This window comes from Eretmochelys imbricata, chromosome 1 (assembly GCF_965152235.1).
Source record: "Eretmochelys imbricata isolate rEreImb1 chromosome 1, rEreImb1.hap1, whole genome shotgun sequence".
Taxonomy (NCBI): domain Eukaryota; kingdom Metazoa; phylum Chordata; order Testudines; family Cheloniidae; genus Eretmochelys; species Eretmochelys imbricata.
Genome location: NC_135572.1, coordinates 160,268,415 through 160,285,404, shown reverse-complemented (window position 1 = coordinate 160,285,404; position 16,990 = coordinate 160,268,415).

Below are 16,990 nucleotides of genomic sequence, written 5' to 3'. Positions count from 1 at the left end.
TTCATCCCTGCCCCTCCACACCCCAAACCCCTCTGCCCCAGCCCTGAGCCCCCTCCTGCATCATGAACCCCTCATAGTCAGCCACAGCCCTCACTCCTGAACCTCAATCCTCTGAGCCCCTCCCACACCCCAAACTCCTCATCACTAGTCCCACCCCAGAGCCTTCACATTTTGACATTATTTAAAAAATATATATCTGCTTACAAGGCGCGTGGGGGTGGGATTTGGACGTGTTCTGGGCACCACCAAAAATTATACAATCCTGCCGCCCCTGGAGTCAGTGCCCTTGGGTCCAATAAAAGATAAGGTAATATTTATCTTGTTTCTCTCATCCTGGGACCAACATGGCTACAAGGCTACAAATGAATAATTTGACCATCTCTAATTGCTATGTTTGTCAATATCTTTCACCTTCTGAACCATTATTTTAACTTCCTTTCTTTAAATATAGGTAAATTATTAGATTACTGGGGTAATACATAAAGATGTCCTGATTCATTTTCTCAAAGTAAAAAAATGCCCTCAGACAAGATAGCTTGGCATTGCAAAACATAACAGCAGGTCTTTGGGAAAGGTCAAATAAAAATATCAGCAGACTAATTGACCTACACAGGATCTCCTATCTTCTAGATCTTCCCTTGTAAGCTCTTTGAGGCAGGGACTGTCTTTTTGTTCTCTGTTTGTACAGCACCTAGCACAACAAAGTCCTAGTTCAAAACAGGGTCTTCTAGGTGCTATAATAAAACAATTAATAATAATAATCCTTAGTGAAGGAGCTTAGAGAAGGGAGATATTCCTCTCTTTATTTTAGGAAGATAGGAGTTGTGACACCAGGTCCAACATTTGCTGTAAAGAAACCATTACCTTTCAGATGCTCTGAGGAAGGCAAAAGCATAGAGAATGTACCTATTCAGATGTGCAGTTCTATGGCGGAAGGTACTTCTTCCCAGCCAACTCCTGAATGCTAAACACTTTATGGCCTGAAATATTAGGTATTATTTCTAGGGTTGTGGATAAATTGCAGTTAACTCACACGATTAACTCAAAAAAATTAATCACAATTAAAAAAATTTATCACACGGTTAAACAATAGAATACCAATTAAAATTTATTAAATATTTGGATGTTTTTCTACATTTTCAAATATATTGTTTTCTATTACAACACCACATACAAACTGTACAGTGCTCACTTTATATTATTTTTATTACAAATATTTGCACTATAAAAATGATAAACAAAAGAAACAGTATTTTCCAATTCCCCTCATACAAGTACGGTAGTGTACAAGTACTCTCTTTATCGTGAAAGTGTAGCTTACAAATTTAGATTTTTTGTTTTTGTTATGTAACTGCACTCAAAAACAAAACAATGTAAAACAAGACCACTTAGGTCTACTTCTTGTTCAGCCAATCGCTAAGACAAACAAGTTTGTTTACATTTATGGGAGATACTGCCTCCTGCTTCTTATCTACAATGTCACCGAAAGTGGGAACAGGTGTTCACATGGCGCTCTTATAGCCCGCGTTGCAAGGTATTTATGTTCCAGATATGCTAAACAATCGTATGCCCCTTCATGCTTTGGCCACCATTCCAGAGGACGTGCTTCCATGCTGATGATGCTCGTTAAAAAAACAATGCGTTAATTAAATTTGTGACATAACTCCTTGAGAGGAGAATTGTATGTCTCCTGTTCTGTTTTACCCGCATTCTGTCATATGTTTCATGTTATAGCAGTCTCAGAGGATGATCCATCATATGGTGGTTTTAAGAACACTTTCAAAGCAGATACAATAGCTACAGCTCTTGACCCAAGGTTTAAGAATCTGAAGTGCCATCCAAAACCTGAGAGGGTTGAGGTGTGGAGAATGCTTTCAGAAGTCTTAAAAGAGCAACGCTCAGATGCAGAAACTACAGAACCCAAACTACCAGAAAAGAAAATCAACCTTCTGCTGGTGGCATCTGACTCAGATAATGAAAATGAACATGCGTCGGTCCACTCTACTTTGGATCGTTATCAAGCGGAACCAGTCGTCAGCATGGACACGTCCTCTGGAATGATGATTGAAACATGAAGGGACATATGAATCTTTAGCACATCTGGCATGTAAATATCTTGCAACGCTGGCTACAACAGTGCCCTGCGAACGCCTCTTCTCACTTTCAGGTGACGTAAACAAGAAGCGGGCAGCATTATCTCCTGCAAATTGTAACCAAACTTGTTTGTCTGAGCAGTTGGCTGAACAAGAAGTAGGATTGAGTGGACTTGTAGGCTCTAAAGTTTTACATTGTTTTATTTTTGAATGCAGTTATTTTTGTACATAATTCTAGATTTGTAAGTTCAACTTTTGTGATAAAGAGATTGCACTGCAGTACTTGTATTAGATGAACTGAAAAATACTATTTTTTTTTGTTTTTTACAGTGCTAATATTTGTAATAAAAATAAAGTGAGTGCAGTACAATTTATATTGAGTTCAATTACAACACAAAATACATTTGAAAATGTAGAAAACATCCAAAAATATTTATTTAAATGGTATTCTATTATTTAACAGCGCAATTAATCATGATTAATTTTTTTAATTGTGTAATTAATAGCGATTAATGTTTTAATCACTTCACAGCCCTAATTATTTCCCTTGTATCTTTCTTTTTTCATGGCTATAAATATTATATGCTGATAGGTGAAAGGGGGAAGAAATGGCGCTCAGGGCATAGCCCATTGTAATGCCCACACACACACAACATGTCGCTGAAAGAATGGCGCTATGCTTGTGCCTCCCCCAAGCTCTATTGTAGATTGTTGAGGGGCATGTCTGTGTGTGGTGGACCATGTCAGGAAGGGGTGTGACTAGTATGATCCTGCACTCCAGCTGTTTTCTACTTCCTGTGGCCTATGGGGGGGGAAGGGGGCATGGGAAGTTGAGTGTAAACTGCAGCAACTCTGGAGCTGCTCTGACTTATACCAGGGGTTGAGCAGGGCCCAGAAATGGGTGATTGAAATGTGGCTTAAAGCCACCTTTCCTTCCATCACCCAACCCACCTGTTCCTGTGCTGAACAAAGACAAATGGGCCCTTTGTCTCAACTTCTGGCCCCAACAACTCCAGAGATTGCCGATATATTTAATCAAGTACTGTGTTTTGGTTTGTTTGTTTTAAATTTATTGCCTTTCACTCTCCTGAAGGAACCTCTTGTTCTTTTACTGTGGGAAGGAGTTAAGAAAGAAGTGCCTGACACTGTTTTTCACTCTCTTTCATAATCTTGGCTATTTTAGTCAAGTCTCTTACCAAGTTAAATAATCCCAATCTTCATAGTTTCTCATTGTAAATACTGCCATTCTCAAACTATATTTGTTTCCCTTCATTGCACCCTTTCAGTATTTCAATTAGCTTAATTCTCTGTTTTAAGACCATGTAATATTCTGTTCTTGATTAGATTATTACATACACTTTTTTGTTTTGTGTTCAACCAATGGATTAACAAGATATGTCTAGATATGTTGTCCTTGCCCTCAGGGACACACAAATGCTGTAACTGTGACCAGATCTAAGAGGGGGGGAGACTAAAAGGTCCTTCTTCCCTCATTACCCTTATGCAGGACTACTCACAGACCAGCCTCAATCTGGCTCTTACCTTGTAAACTCCTTTATGAAAGGAGCAATCTGTTTTTAATATTCATCTTTAAATGCCATGCACAGCTGTGGTGCTGCAGCAATAAATAATAATAATGAAAACAATTATTGCAGGTCTGGATGGCTCAGGGGACTGACCATGTGACAAGGAACATTTCACTTCTGGGTCATCGGTTTGAATCCAGCCCCGCTTGATACAGACTGAAAATTATTACCATTTGATTGTTTAGGGACCTGTGTGGGAAATGAGTACGTTTCTCAATGCAGTATTTAATGGATGGGGGGTGTCAACAATTTTAAGCATCTGCACCAAATTTGGCACTCATTAACACAGCTGTTGGCACTCACCACTGAAAGACTAAAGTGTGAATGGTGTGGAAACGCTACACTAGAAAATTAGATCGGCCCAGTTACATTGCTCAGGGGTGTGAAAAATCCACACCCTGAGTATCAGAGTTAAGGCAGCCTAGGCCCCCCCCCCACAAGTAGACAGCAGTAGGTCAGCAGAAGAATTCTTCCATTAGCCTAGTTACCACCTCTCGGGGAGGTGGATTTACTACAGTGTTGGGAGAGCCCCTTGAGTTGCTGTAGTAAGTGTCTACACTGAAGTTCTACAGCAGTGCAACTGCAGCTGTGCCGCTGTAGCATTTTAAGTGTAGACATAGCCTCCTCCTCTCCCTTGTGTGTGCATGGCGGGGCTTGAGGGGGTAGGGAAGGGTCCTCCAGTGTAAGTTAAACACACACTGGTGAAACAATGAAAGGGAGCTGTCTGTGCTGCACCTGTCCTGTGAGTAAACAGAATCTTTCATTCCCTGGGCATTTCAACCAGGCATCTTTTCATAAGAACGACAACAAGTCAGGGAGAGGTGGAAGTGTTTTTCAGGGCAAGATTCTGCTACTGTTACTCACACTGAAAATGGTTCCATTGACTTCAATGGGGCTACTCACAGAGTAAAGAGCTACTCAGTATGAGTGAGGGTGGCAGAATCTGCCCATTCATTTACAGAGAGTAGGGCAGAAACTTCTGAACAGTACAGGCTGCAGCTTCTGGTCCACATGGACGTGACAGAGGCAGAGAGGCTGCTCTGAAGAAGAGAATTTGACCATAAAATTCACTAGAATTCAGCCATAGAAACTGACTTGGCCAATCAGAATGAGTGGGATTAGAGTGACTGCCAGAACTCTAAAACAAGGAGCCAAACTGAGGGTGACGTCAAACCAGAACAACAGGCTGTCAGAACACTTTTTTTCCAACACATTCAATTATATTTCTAGTCTTTTATTGTTTTAAGAAGTCTGGCGATGCTGTGGTGTTTTGATAACACCATACTCTAATGTTCAGTTCACAATATATTATGCAGATAACAATAGGCTAGCTTGACTTGGTCTACACACCTGTACGGACGAAGGGATGAAGGAAGAACGCCTTCACTCCCGCTTACATCAGGGTCTGAGCTACCCAGACTTTGGTTCAGGTATATAGTGGAAGTGGGTGTGGTGTACACAATGCTCGCCTACTCAAGAGTGGAGAATTATTTCCATCTCCCACCACACCATCTAGCACAGCTGAGCTAGTATATGGGGTTGTAATTTGCTGCTGGTATAAGCCAGCAGTCCCACGCACATACACCCTCCCCCAGGGCAAGGGAGAAGCAGGAACAGAACTGTGCCTCATTGAGGTGTCTCTAGGGAATAATGTCTCACCAGGCCATTCCTGGTGTGGTACAGCTCATTCAATATCCCTTCCTCAAGGCAGAGTGAGGGCACAACCAATCCCCATATGAATTAGCTACAGCTAATACTGTTTTATGAGAGCTTCAGTCTTTATGCAATCCCCCTCACAAACAATTTCACACAGTCCCCTTCCAGGTTTCCCTTCTCCAGCTGTCTGGCTCTCACCACATGACTCTTGCAACAGCTGAAGCTATTGGCATGCAGGGCCCTTCCCCAGGGCCTTTAGGTATGTCTGTACTGCATCTGAGAGCAAGCCTCCCAGCTTGGGTCCACCGACTTGTGCTAGCTGCGCTCGCAGTCGTGCTCAAAAAATAGCTGTGTAGCCATCGGGGCTGAGTCCATGAATCCTGGGGGTGAGGTGAGCTGCAACATCAAAGCAATGTCTGCATTGCTACTTTTAGTTCACTAGCACAAGCCGCACGAGCCCCACTATCCTGAGTCTGTGGATGCATGCTGGGAGGCTCTCTCACAGATGTAGTCTAGGCATACGCTTATTGGGCAGACAGGGAGACTACACTCTAGATTCTTCCAAAGTTTTCCACTGGACAACAGTGCCACCCAGAGGATTCAGGGGGCCTGGGGCAAAGCAATTTCGGAGGCCCCTTCCGTAAAAAAAGGTTAGTTTTGCCGCCCCAAGCAGCGAAGAAAAAAAGAAGAAAAACCCAAATCGTGCTGCCAAAGAAAGAAGAGGACAGGAGGACCCGCCGCCAAATTGCCACAGAAGACTGAAGCGGAGCGATTGAGCTGCCTCCGAAGTGCCGCTGACGACGAAGAGAGGGACTGAAAGACCCGACGCCGAAATTGCCCCCACCCTGTCTGCGAGGCCTGGGGCAAATTGCCCCACTTTTCCCCACCCACTCCCTGGGCGGCCCTGCTGGACAAACCTTCTAGAAGCCTTGCCCTCTTCCAAACCTCTTCTGTTATAGGAAAGTGAGGTATTCATATCCAGTATTGTCAACCCCAAATGTTCAAAAATCATGAGGTTGGATTAAAAATAAGGATTTTTTATTTTAATATTGGGTTCTTTTTGCCCTTTGGTTTCTGAGTCTTTCAGGTGCACTCAGGTCACATTTTCAAGCATTCCTCCACAATCGTAAGAGCTAGAAAGTGTTTGTTTGTTTCCCCCACCTAAATGAAAGCTGAGATTCTCACCTATCCATACACCAGGAGCCAGAGCTTCAGAAAGAACACCAAATATTGTAAGACTTGAGATAAAATCTTGAGGATTAGCAACACTCTGAATCCCTTGTGACTGCCCCTCTTTATATTTCTTGCTGTGAACTATATCTGCACTGGTACCTATTGGAACTACAACCCCCCAAATGCCTGGGTTCTGGGCTGAAATAATACCAGGATAGCGCTGCATCTGGGGTCTACCCTTAAAAGTCCATCACATCCCATTGCAGGTTTTTAATACATCACTTGTAATTCTGTGGAGCTGGACAAGAGTTACAAAGGAAACAATGAAAAATAATAAACAGAAATGGCAAAGTCAGCAACCGCTAGATCCCAGTATAAGTGCTGTATTGAGGCATAAGGAAGCTAAGAAGAGGAATCTTGATGCATCATAGACAATATTGTAGCATTAAGTTGTAGAACATAGAAAGCCTTTAAGATGAGACTCAGAATGAAGAAAGAAATGAAAAGTGAAAGGGGAAGGGACATATTTGCAAAGAGAAGGAGCCAGAGGAGAAAGCTTGATGTTAGAAACAGCATGGGATGAACAAATTGTGCTAAAATTGAGAATTTTTGAATAAAGGAACCAGGCGGGTGGCTAGGGAATGAAGAAGAAGGAAAAGTACTTTGAGCAGTAGGAATAAAAATAAGGTGAGAATAGTAGGAAAGCAAGAGGGAACCTTTGGAGACAGAACAGCTGGGAGACATAAGTAATAGATCAAAGTGAAAAATCAGTCATGCTGCATGGTTTTGAACAGATTGAAGGGGGCAACTAGAAAAATGGTGTGTGGGGGGGGAAGGTATGGGCATAGACAATGTTGTAAGAGTTGAGACACAAAACAAGAAGTGCATGAAAGATGGCACTGATAGAACTGAAGGTGGTAATTTTGATGGGAAATTATCAAATCATGCAGATATCTTTTAAGCATTTGAGAGACCAGGGTTAAGAAAAAAGAACATAATTAGTTTTAAAGAGACTATGTACTCTTGGTGGTGGCAACTGAAATTATAAGAATATAATAAATAGTGAGAAAGGAGAGGAGAGAAGATGAATAGTGAGAATTGGAGGGGAAGGAAAGGATTGCTGTTTTCCTAATTATTACTTTAAAGTAGTTGGCTTTCATAAACAAAGGAGATAAGGAAGGTACAAATAGAATTATTGATGAGTAGTGACCAGACAAAGGAGAAACACAGCTGGGTGTCATCAGCATACAACTATTGCAGGTCAGAAGCAAAAGTGTTGCCAAAAGCGCAAGTATAAAAATAAAATAGAGCCAAGAACAAAACCCTGAGAAACATCCACTGAGAGGAAAAGGATCATCCTCTCAAGACGCCTTGAAGGATCAGCCAGAGAAGCCGGATAAAAATTGAAAAAAATATGAAAAAGCATAGGTGCCAAGGTGAGGAAGGAAAAGGAAATGATCCAAAGATAAATCATGAAGAAAGAAGACAAGGGAGAAACTTTTGGATTTGCTCATTTTAAAAAGTTTAGTTTTTACTTTTGTTTTTTGGGGTTTTTTTTTGTTTTGTTTTGTGAGACCTATCATGGTAAAATGACACAAGATAAAAATGGTTTGGAAAGGTTCAAGAGCAAAATGCACATATGCACTATGAGTCAGTTTTTAATTACATGATCACATACTATCTTTTCTACCTGGTCCCTGCCTCGTTTATTACATTCTTGGGGCTACTGTAAGTTATGTTTGAGACCCCTCTGTGTTCCTAATGGCTCCCAGAATCTGACAGATACGGGGGGGGGGGTGTATAACAAGGTGCAGAACAGACCAATGGCAATCAGGGGCAAAGTTACAGAGAAGAAAAATAAACACTATCCCTTGCTAGAACAGTATCAGTGTACAGGAGGTTCCATGAGTTCTAGGAGATGGAAGCAGACAAATAGCTCAGCTGCAGTGGGACTGGATCAAGGGAAGATTTAAAGAATAGAGAAAATGAAAGTGCTGGGTTAATGGGGACAGCAAGAGTTTTATATGGGAAGAATGAGGGAAGGACAGGGTTTGTGATGAAGGCCACAGATGACTGTAATACAAAGACTTCTGTCTGTCCTGGTTTGTAGGATGGAACGAAAGTTTAAGATGCAACTTTAAACTGTCTCTATAAAAACAAATGGAGTACTTGTGGCACCTTAGAGACTAACCAATTTATTTGTGCATGAGCTTTCGTGAGCTACAGCTCACTTCATCAGATGCATACTGTGGAAACTGCAGCAGACTTTATATATACACAGAGAATATGAAACAATACCTCCTCCCACCCCACTGTCCTGCTGGTAATAGCTTATCTAAAGTAATCGTCAGGTTAGGCCATTTCCAGCACAAATCCAGGTTTTCTCACCCTCCACCCCCCCACACAAATTCACTCTCCTGCTGGTGATAGCCCATCCAAAGTGACAACTCTTTACACAATGTGCATGATAATGAAGTTAGGCCATTTCCTGCACAAATCCAGGTTCTCTCACTCCCTCACCCCCCTCCAAAAACCCACCCCCATACACACACAGACTCACTCTCCTGCTGGTAATAGCTCGTCCAAACTGACCACTCTCCAAGTTTGGGGTGGAGGGTGAGAAAACCTGGATTTGTGCTGGAAATGGCCTAACCTGACGATTACTTTAGATAAGCTATTACCAGCAGGACAGTGGGGTGGGAGGAGGTATTGTTTCATATTCTCTGTGTATATATAAAGTCTGCTGCAGTTTCCACAGTATGCATCTGATGAAGTGAGCTGTAGCTCACGAAAGCTCATGCTCAAATAAATTGGTTAGTCTCTAAGGTGCCACAAGTACTCCATTTCTTTTTGCGAATACAGACTAACACGGCTGTTACTCTGAAATCTATAAAAACAGTTGATTCCATTTCCCGTGATGATGGAGAATGTGGAGTCAATTAAGGAATGCACAGAAGGAAAGGAATTAGTGCTGGGAAGAAGAATAGGTGAGGTCCAAGTGAGACTGAAAGCGTAAGAGAGAAAAGGCAAACTGATTAGATATCCTAGGAAGAGTTACAATAATGTTAGTTATGCGCTTTGTACATTAGCACAGCATTACCTGAACAATTCCTGCAGAACTGAGAAAATACCAGGTTTTAGAATAACTGACCTACATAATAAGGCATTGTACACATATCCAGGGTTCTGATGACAACATGCTTGCATAAATTCCTCCTGCTGTTTTAAGTGAATAAACTATACTTGGCTTTCTGTCCTGAACTGTTGTGTAGTGTTGCTGGGCACTGTTAAGGAACCACCAGGTTTCACTTGAGAAGTGGTTGCACTTCAGTGGTGAGTGAATTCATGTACTGGAGCACTTGCTGGCTTTCCATGAAACCTTATTTCAGCCTCTTTGTATGTGTTGATACATTTGTAATTACAAGCTATTTTTTCCACAGGACCCCCTTCATTGTTTTGTGCACAGAATGACCAATGCTTACTGAGTGGGCAGCTATTCTATATTTCTTTGTATCCTCACCATTCAGTTTTATCTACCGACACTAGCCAAACCCTGCACTCAGTACAGAGTTATTAGCTTCCTCATGGGCTTTTCTATGGTGCTCTTGGCATAGCTCAGTTCTTTGCAAACATGAAGTTTATCTGCATAACACTCTAGTAAAGTGGCATTATTATCCCCATTTTATACTGAGATTTTAATTGAGGCACAAAGATCAAAGCCAAAATTGTAAAAAATGTCAACTAATTTTGAGCGTTGTTTGAGAAGCCCTGGGCCTCTGATTTTTCAGAGTACTTTACATTTTATAGCACTTTATACATTCAGAGCAGGGCTCCTGTTGGCCTCCTGCCTCACTCGTTACACACCTTCCAACTTCTACAACAAAGGAGGAAGGAGTCCTGAAGACAACAGCCTATTTCACTGCATAACGCTGATACATTCCTAGAGCACGATCCTTCCTGTGGAAAAAATAGTAAGTAATCATGTAATTCAGGACTGTATCTGAATGCACCCAAACAAGGGGGCTGACACTGCCAATCATTCATTTCCAAGGAATGCTTGACTTTGCAACCTGAATGTTCTTTTAACAGCTTTTGGATGTAATTTCCTTTGTTTTTTAAAAACTTAAATATTGGGGGGGGGAAACCACACTGACCCTCCACATATGTCCTCAGAAGAACACCCACAGCACACACAGCACCTCTAGCAAACAGAGTAGCTGGTAACAGTCAAAGGCTGCTATCCTCTATGTGGATAGGCTGCTAGAAGGGGAAGGCGATATACATTTTTTCAGTGGGTCTCACGACTCTTTGCTATATAGCAAAGAAATGTATGGACTTAGGACCCTAGATGAAATTCCAGTTCTGTAGAGGAGAGTGGTCTATCAGATCCTTCTGCCCCTCTTATGCCCTCCCGACTCCTGCATCTGTCTCCTCCCCCAATCCTTCCCCCAAGTTCTTGTTCCAGTCCTCAGTTGCTGCTCTTTCTTCTACCCCCTCTGCTCCTTTCTCCAGTCCTGTTCCTAGCCTCTTTCCCCTAGACTCCTACACCCTCGTCCTACTGCTCTGCATCTCTTCCTCCTTTCCCTCCCCTACTCTAGTCCTCACTCCTGTGCTCTCACTCCTCCACACTGCCTAGATGCCAGCAGGAGGAGCCCTGACAGCACAGAAGAGACAGAATCTCCCTGCTTTCATTTGGCTCTAGCACTGCACGGTCTCCTGGCCATTAGGAGGAGCAAGTGCAGGGAAAGTCCAGTTTCCCCTGCAGCCCTTGGCTGGAGCATGCTCAGTCACTTTGTGGGGATGGCACAGAGGCAGTCTGATTACAGGTCGGAGCTGGTGACATGTGAGGGATTGGAGCATGCCCAGTGCAGGTGGAACCTCGAGAATTTATCTGCCAAATCCTAACCAGCCTCTGAGCATATGCCAACTACGTTTTTTCAAAGGTTTAAAAATTCACCCAAATGTATTGGGTGAATTTGCATTTTTATGGGGACAGTAAAAGGCACATCACTGACTACAGGGAAATACCCTTGCCATCTTTCTAATCCTTGAGCCAAAGCATGCAGGCCTTATAGCTTCTCAACTAAATGTTGTAAGAATTTGTTTTTAACCAGGGGAGAACTTTCATTTTTCCCTAACTTAGTTCTCTGTCTGGAACATTTAACTGATGCTTCCCAAAAAAATTCAACCTGAGGCAGACCATCAGCGTGGAAAAATTCATCCCAAATGGTTAAAATTCAGTGAAATTATAAGTAACTAAAGACAGTGTATTCTAAAGAGATGCATTGGGCAATGTTAACTGTAGGCAACCCTATCAGCTTTGTCTATAATGATGCAATTTGTTGTACAACTCAAACAACTGAAAGATGGCAACCCTATATTTCTTGTGGAAGGATGAGGCGTTAACTTGTAGGCAGTTTTGCTAATTATATTTTATTCTCACAAAGCAGTTTTTGCAACAAAAAATTACAGAGACGTGCCTGTATATTCAAAAAGAGAGAGAATGTTCCACAAAAAGGGGAAAGGAATCACTCCAAAATAAGCATATGATCACTACCAATCATCTCTTCTCCACATATGTTTTACTCGCAGAAAAAATGGTAAAGTTCAAAGCTCTCTTGTGGGTTTTGGATGTGTGTGTTTTTTTGTTTGTTTGTATGTTTTTTTAAACTTGCATAAGCTGCATTTCCTCAGCAGATCACCCTGGCTCTCACGGACCTTGGCAGCATTATAGGGGTCACATTTTCACATGGATGAACTGCTCTTGAATGATTTTTCCGAAGTATGAAGTAAGGACATTCTTCCCTTCAAAGCAGCCATGCATGTCCTTTTTGCCCCTCCAGCTGTTTTTTAAAATTCATTAGACACTTTATATGTTGTGTTCATCACCAAGGGATAGTGTAAGAAGAACTCCCCCATTAATATTAATTTTCCTTGCAATGAAGTATTTCACTCATGGTTTTTTTTGCTTGTTTGTTTGTTTGGAAGGATTCCCCTTTAAAATCCAAGTGCAAGAGGTATAGGATTTTCTTCACAGCAATAGTTCTAATTTTTGGATGTCTGGGATGAAGGGGAGAGTGACAGTTCTGATTTATCTTCTGTTAACCCTTTAGAGATCCATAGTGTTGCCCTTGTCAGAGTTGCCATGAGAGTACCCGTTTAGCACACAGCAACGTCTCACGCCCTGGAAATCGCAGAAGAGACATTAGCAAGGGTCACTAAGCAGGAGGCACTCCTGCCACCATTTCTTACAAATCCAAGTGGTTGTTGTAAACTACGCATCTCCTAGTATAATTCTGTGTGGTAGGGTGAACCCACAATGGCTTGTTAAGGCCTTGATTCAGCAGAGCTTTAATTTTAAGCACATGCTTTGTTGAAGAGGGTTGAGATTAAAGTTAAGCACATGGTGAAGTGCTGTGCTGAGATGACGCTTGAGTGTTGCCTGATCATTTTATGTGATTAAAATATGGATGCTTTTCTAGGGCCTGCTGCAGAGACTGTGATCCTTGAAAGTGCTCTCTTATTTCCCCCTTTAGATTTGTATTTTCAGCAAATTCACTGAAGGGGATTAACTACCACATTGCAATGAGTTTTGTTTCTTTGTTTTCTAGACTGGCTAATAGGATTATGTTTACTATATCCTGAAATTCAGATTCAAATACAGGAGCAGTCAACCCTTTGTCATGGCCAGTGTACAGGCCGGGTTTTTTGTGTAGGTCTGTAGAATGTATTAACTTGTAATCAATGCAGTCATTCTCTGCAATGATAAATATACCTATAAGGATCCAAAAGTCTAAGTCTTATTAAGATAGATGAGACAGAGTACTCTATGAGAGAGACTTGCATGCAATGACAATAATACATTAACACAATATTTCTATCATATACTCAGTATTCTAATAGTCTATTCTACTGCAGGGAATGAAGTGGAGAAAAACTAGTTTTATCAGCTCTATTCAACTTTTAATCCTGTGTGTGTGCACATACATACATGGACTAAGATTTACCATTTACAAATAGGATGCAACTATAGTTAATTTAAGAGATTTCTTTTTTTACTCGCTAAACAGGCTTCACATTCAAAAGTTTTTTTTTCTCTAAGTGTATTTTCACTCAGGCTTATTATTAACTAATGAGTCTGCCAAGCACAACAGCCAACAGTTACATTTTTATAGTTAAAGTTACATAGATATGACACACCTATAAATGTGTATATATGAACGTGTGTTATATATACCCACACCAAACAGCATAAAAACATTGTCAATATCTCTCTTACATCCCACAAAGTGTTAAAATAAAATTAAGGTTGCAAAGTCAAGGACACAAGTGTTAGGAAGTGTCATAATCAAGGTATCCCATAAAAATTTAAATTCGTTCCCTTTTGCAGCTGCATTATGATACAGTCTTTAATTATATATGATCTCATGCTATTTCACTCCCGCCCCCTCCAAACACACACACAGAATAAGCCCTGCCTCGGTCAGTGAATGGGTAGATTTTCCAATATTTCATCTTATCCTCCACATTCAATGTGTGGGCCTAGGTTTTATTTAACATCCACCATCCAAACCCAGCACTGAATACAAAACTGATTTCCACCTTGGCATTTCCATAATGCTCTCAGAGTATCTGAGTGCTTCACAAACAGCAATCAATCTTCATACCACCAATCTGAGATTAGGTGGTGGTATCCCCATTTTACAGCTGGGGAAATGGAGGCACAGAGATTTAAGGCCCAAAGTTGTCGAAGGGTTCACTGATTTTGGGTGCCAAATTTGAGATGCCCAGGACCAGATTTTTTTTTTTTTGAATACTTAGAATTTCTATAGAAGCACATATGAACTCTGTGGCATAGGCAGGGATAGAATGCAATTCTCCAGGGTGCCATTCTGCTCCTTTGAATACGAGAACAATCTTTGTGCTCTTGGAATGGATTAGGATTGTGTAGTGAAGAAGGCGGTTATCTGTTGGACCCCTGTCTAATTTGTGGAAGCAGTTGGAAGGTAGGTGGTGAACACAAGATAGGGAACTGCTGGAAGACAGTCTATCTTGTGCACTGAATGAGGCAGAGGTCCTGTGGGGAAAAAAATGGCATGTGATCATGTCAAAGGCTGTATCGTAATGCATATGCACAAGGGGGCTGAATTAAGGTTGCATGGGCAACCTGAATAGTGACGTTCCCTAACTTTCCAATGCTTGACTTTGTATCCTTAGTGTTCTTTTAAAGTAATTTCCTATTTTCTTATATAAAACTGAAAAAAACCCTACCACGTGGAACCATATTGACTCCCACATGGTTCATCAGCAGGTTTGGGCTACTTAGAGCCACAGCAGATCTCTACCACTTGAGTAATGGAGTAACTGATAGTGGTAGGAGGCTGTTATCCTCTGTGTGGACCAGCCACTAAAGAGGGTTGAGACATACGCTTTGCTAGTGTGTGTCACAGCTATTTGGCAGTTATATAGACTGACCTGGACCACTTGGTAGGTGGACTCATATGAAAAATATGGTGTCATAGGCTAGGCCTGCCCTGTAGTGTCCCCTGCTGAGTCAGTGTGATGCTGTAAGTACACTTTACTTCAGTTTTCCTTCTCGAGAAGCCAATAATTCCACCTCAGTCACTCTTGATGCTTGATTCAATAATACCCTCCTTAAGGCTTGTTTATTACAAGACCCCTACAAAAGGGCCAGAACAAAAAGTCCCAATAAGAAAAGACCAAGAGTGACAGCAGACACTATGTACAGACCTATTAAACAGGGTGGACCAGCTGTTCCAAATATTTTGTTACTATCAAGCCCGTCAGCTCAACACTGTAGTGGATTGGAGGTGCTCTAATCCAGCCAAAAACGCTGGGTCTTTACTGAAGAAGAAAATTGCAGCAATATAAATAATGGGTAAACTACCATGGATTTAAAACAAAAAAAAAAAAAAAAAAACCACACACGACAGACCCTTCTGAAATTTACACATTCTTCAACCTATGGATTTGGGATAAGACTAGAGAGAAAATTCATTCTCTTCTCTCAGTGACACCCAGTGCAAATAATCCAGATCTTAACCCAAATCACAAGCCAGAGAGTTTCAAAGATTGGGGAGGGCTGTGGAATACACACAGTGGGCCAGCTACTCAGTAAAGAGACTTTTCTAACTTAGTTTTGATCTCTAAATAACTTTAACTGGCCCATTCTCCCCTGGTACCAGTACTTTCAAGTCAGGAATTATGTTTCTCAACTTTTTAGAATGCCTGTTTTATACTAAAAGCTAATTTTAATAGAACCTATGCCATCTGGTAAGCTAGGAAACAAAACAAAAAAACGAATTTATAATCAAGCTTTGCAGACAGCTTTCCGAACAAAAAAAAGTGTCCACATATGCCATGCTCAGAAAGGGATGTGGATAGACAAATTACCCCAAGAGAACGGGGTTTGATCTGGAGAAGAGGACCAGCAACCTTAGTCTGTAGTACAATAAAATTAAAATTTCTTTCAGATACTGTTTCAATGATACCTCACACCAGTCAGGTTTAAAAATAGAGAGAGATTACATGGGGATTCATGTTGGAGAAACTGTGGTGAAAGAGGAGATTTTATGTGCATATGTTTGGTAGACCTGTCCAGTCATTAGAGACTATTGGGAAATCCGTACCAAATATCACAAATTGTTGGATATTTATTACCAAACGCTCCTTTGGTAATCCTCCTGGGGCTTCCTAGTGGCAGTGGTCACACAAAAAGAAAATAAAGAATGAATCCGCTAGTAGCGGCTCAGCAATTGGTAGCCTCTCATTGGAAAAAAGAAAGAGCCCAACCACTGAGGAATAGTTCCCCAAAAACATTGTGGTTATGGAAAATACATACACCAATTATGCACCCAGCACAATAGATAGAGGACAGATGTAACAAAATATCTGAGTTTCTCTTGTATTCATTCAGTGCCCAGACGAAGTACATTCACCTCCCCTCTTCCCCCCTCCCCCTCCCAAAAAAACCAACACACCTGTCCAGTTTTCTGGAATATTAACATTTGATAGGCATACCTGGTCTTTTATGTGTTGTCATAAATATAAAGGGAAGGGTAAACCCCTTTGAAATCCCTCCTGGCCAGGGGAAAGCTCCTCTCACCTGTAAAGGGTTAAGAAGCTAAAGGTAACCTCGCTGGCACCTGACCAAAATGACCAATGAGGAGACAAGATACTTTCAAAAGCTGGGAGGAGGGAGAGAAACAAAAGGGTCTGTGTCTGTCTGTATGCTGGGTCTTGGCCAGGGATAGACCAGGAATGGAGTCTTAGAACTTTTAGTAAGTAATCTAGCTAGGTATGTGTTAAATTATGATTTCTTTAAATGGCTGAGAAAAGAATTGTGCTGAATAGAATAACTATTTCTGTCTGTGTATCTTTTTTGTAACTTAAGGTTTTGCCTAGAGGGGTTCTCTATGTTTTTGAATCTAATTACCCTGTAAGATATCTACCATCCTGATT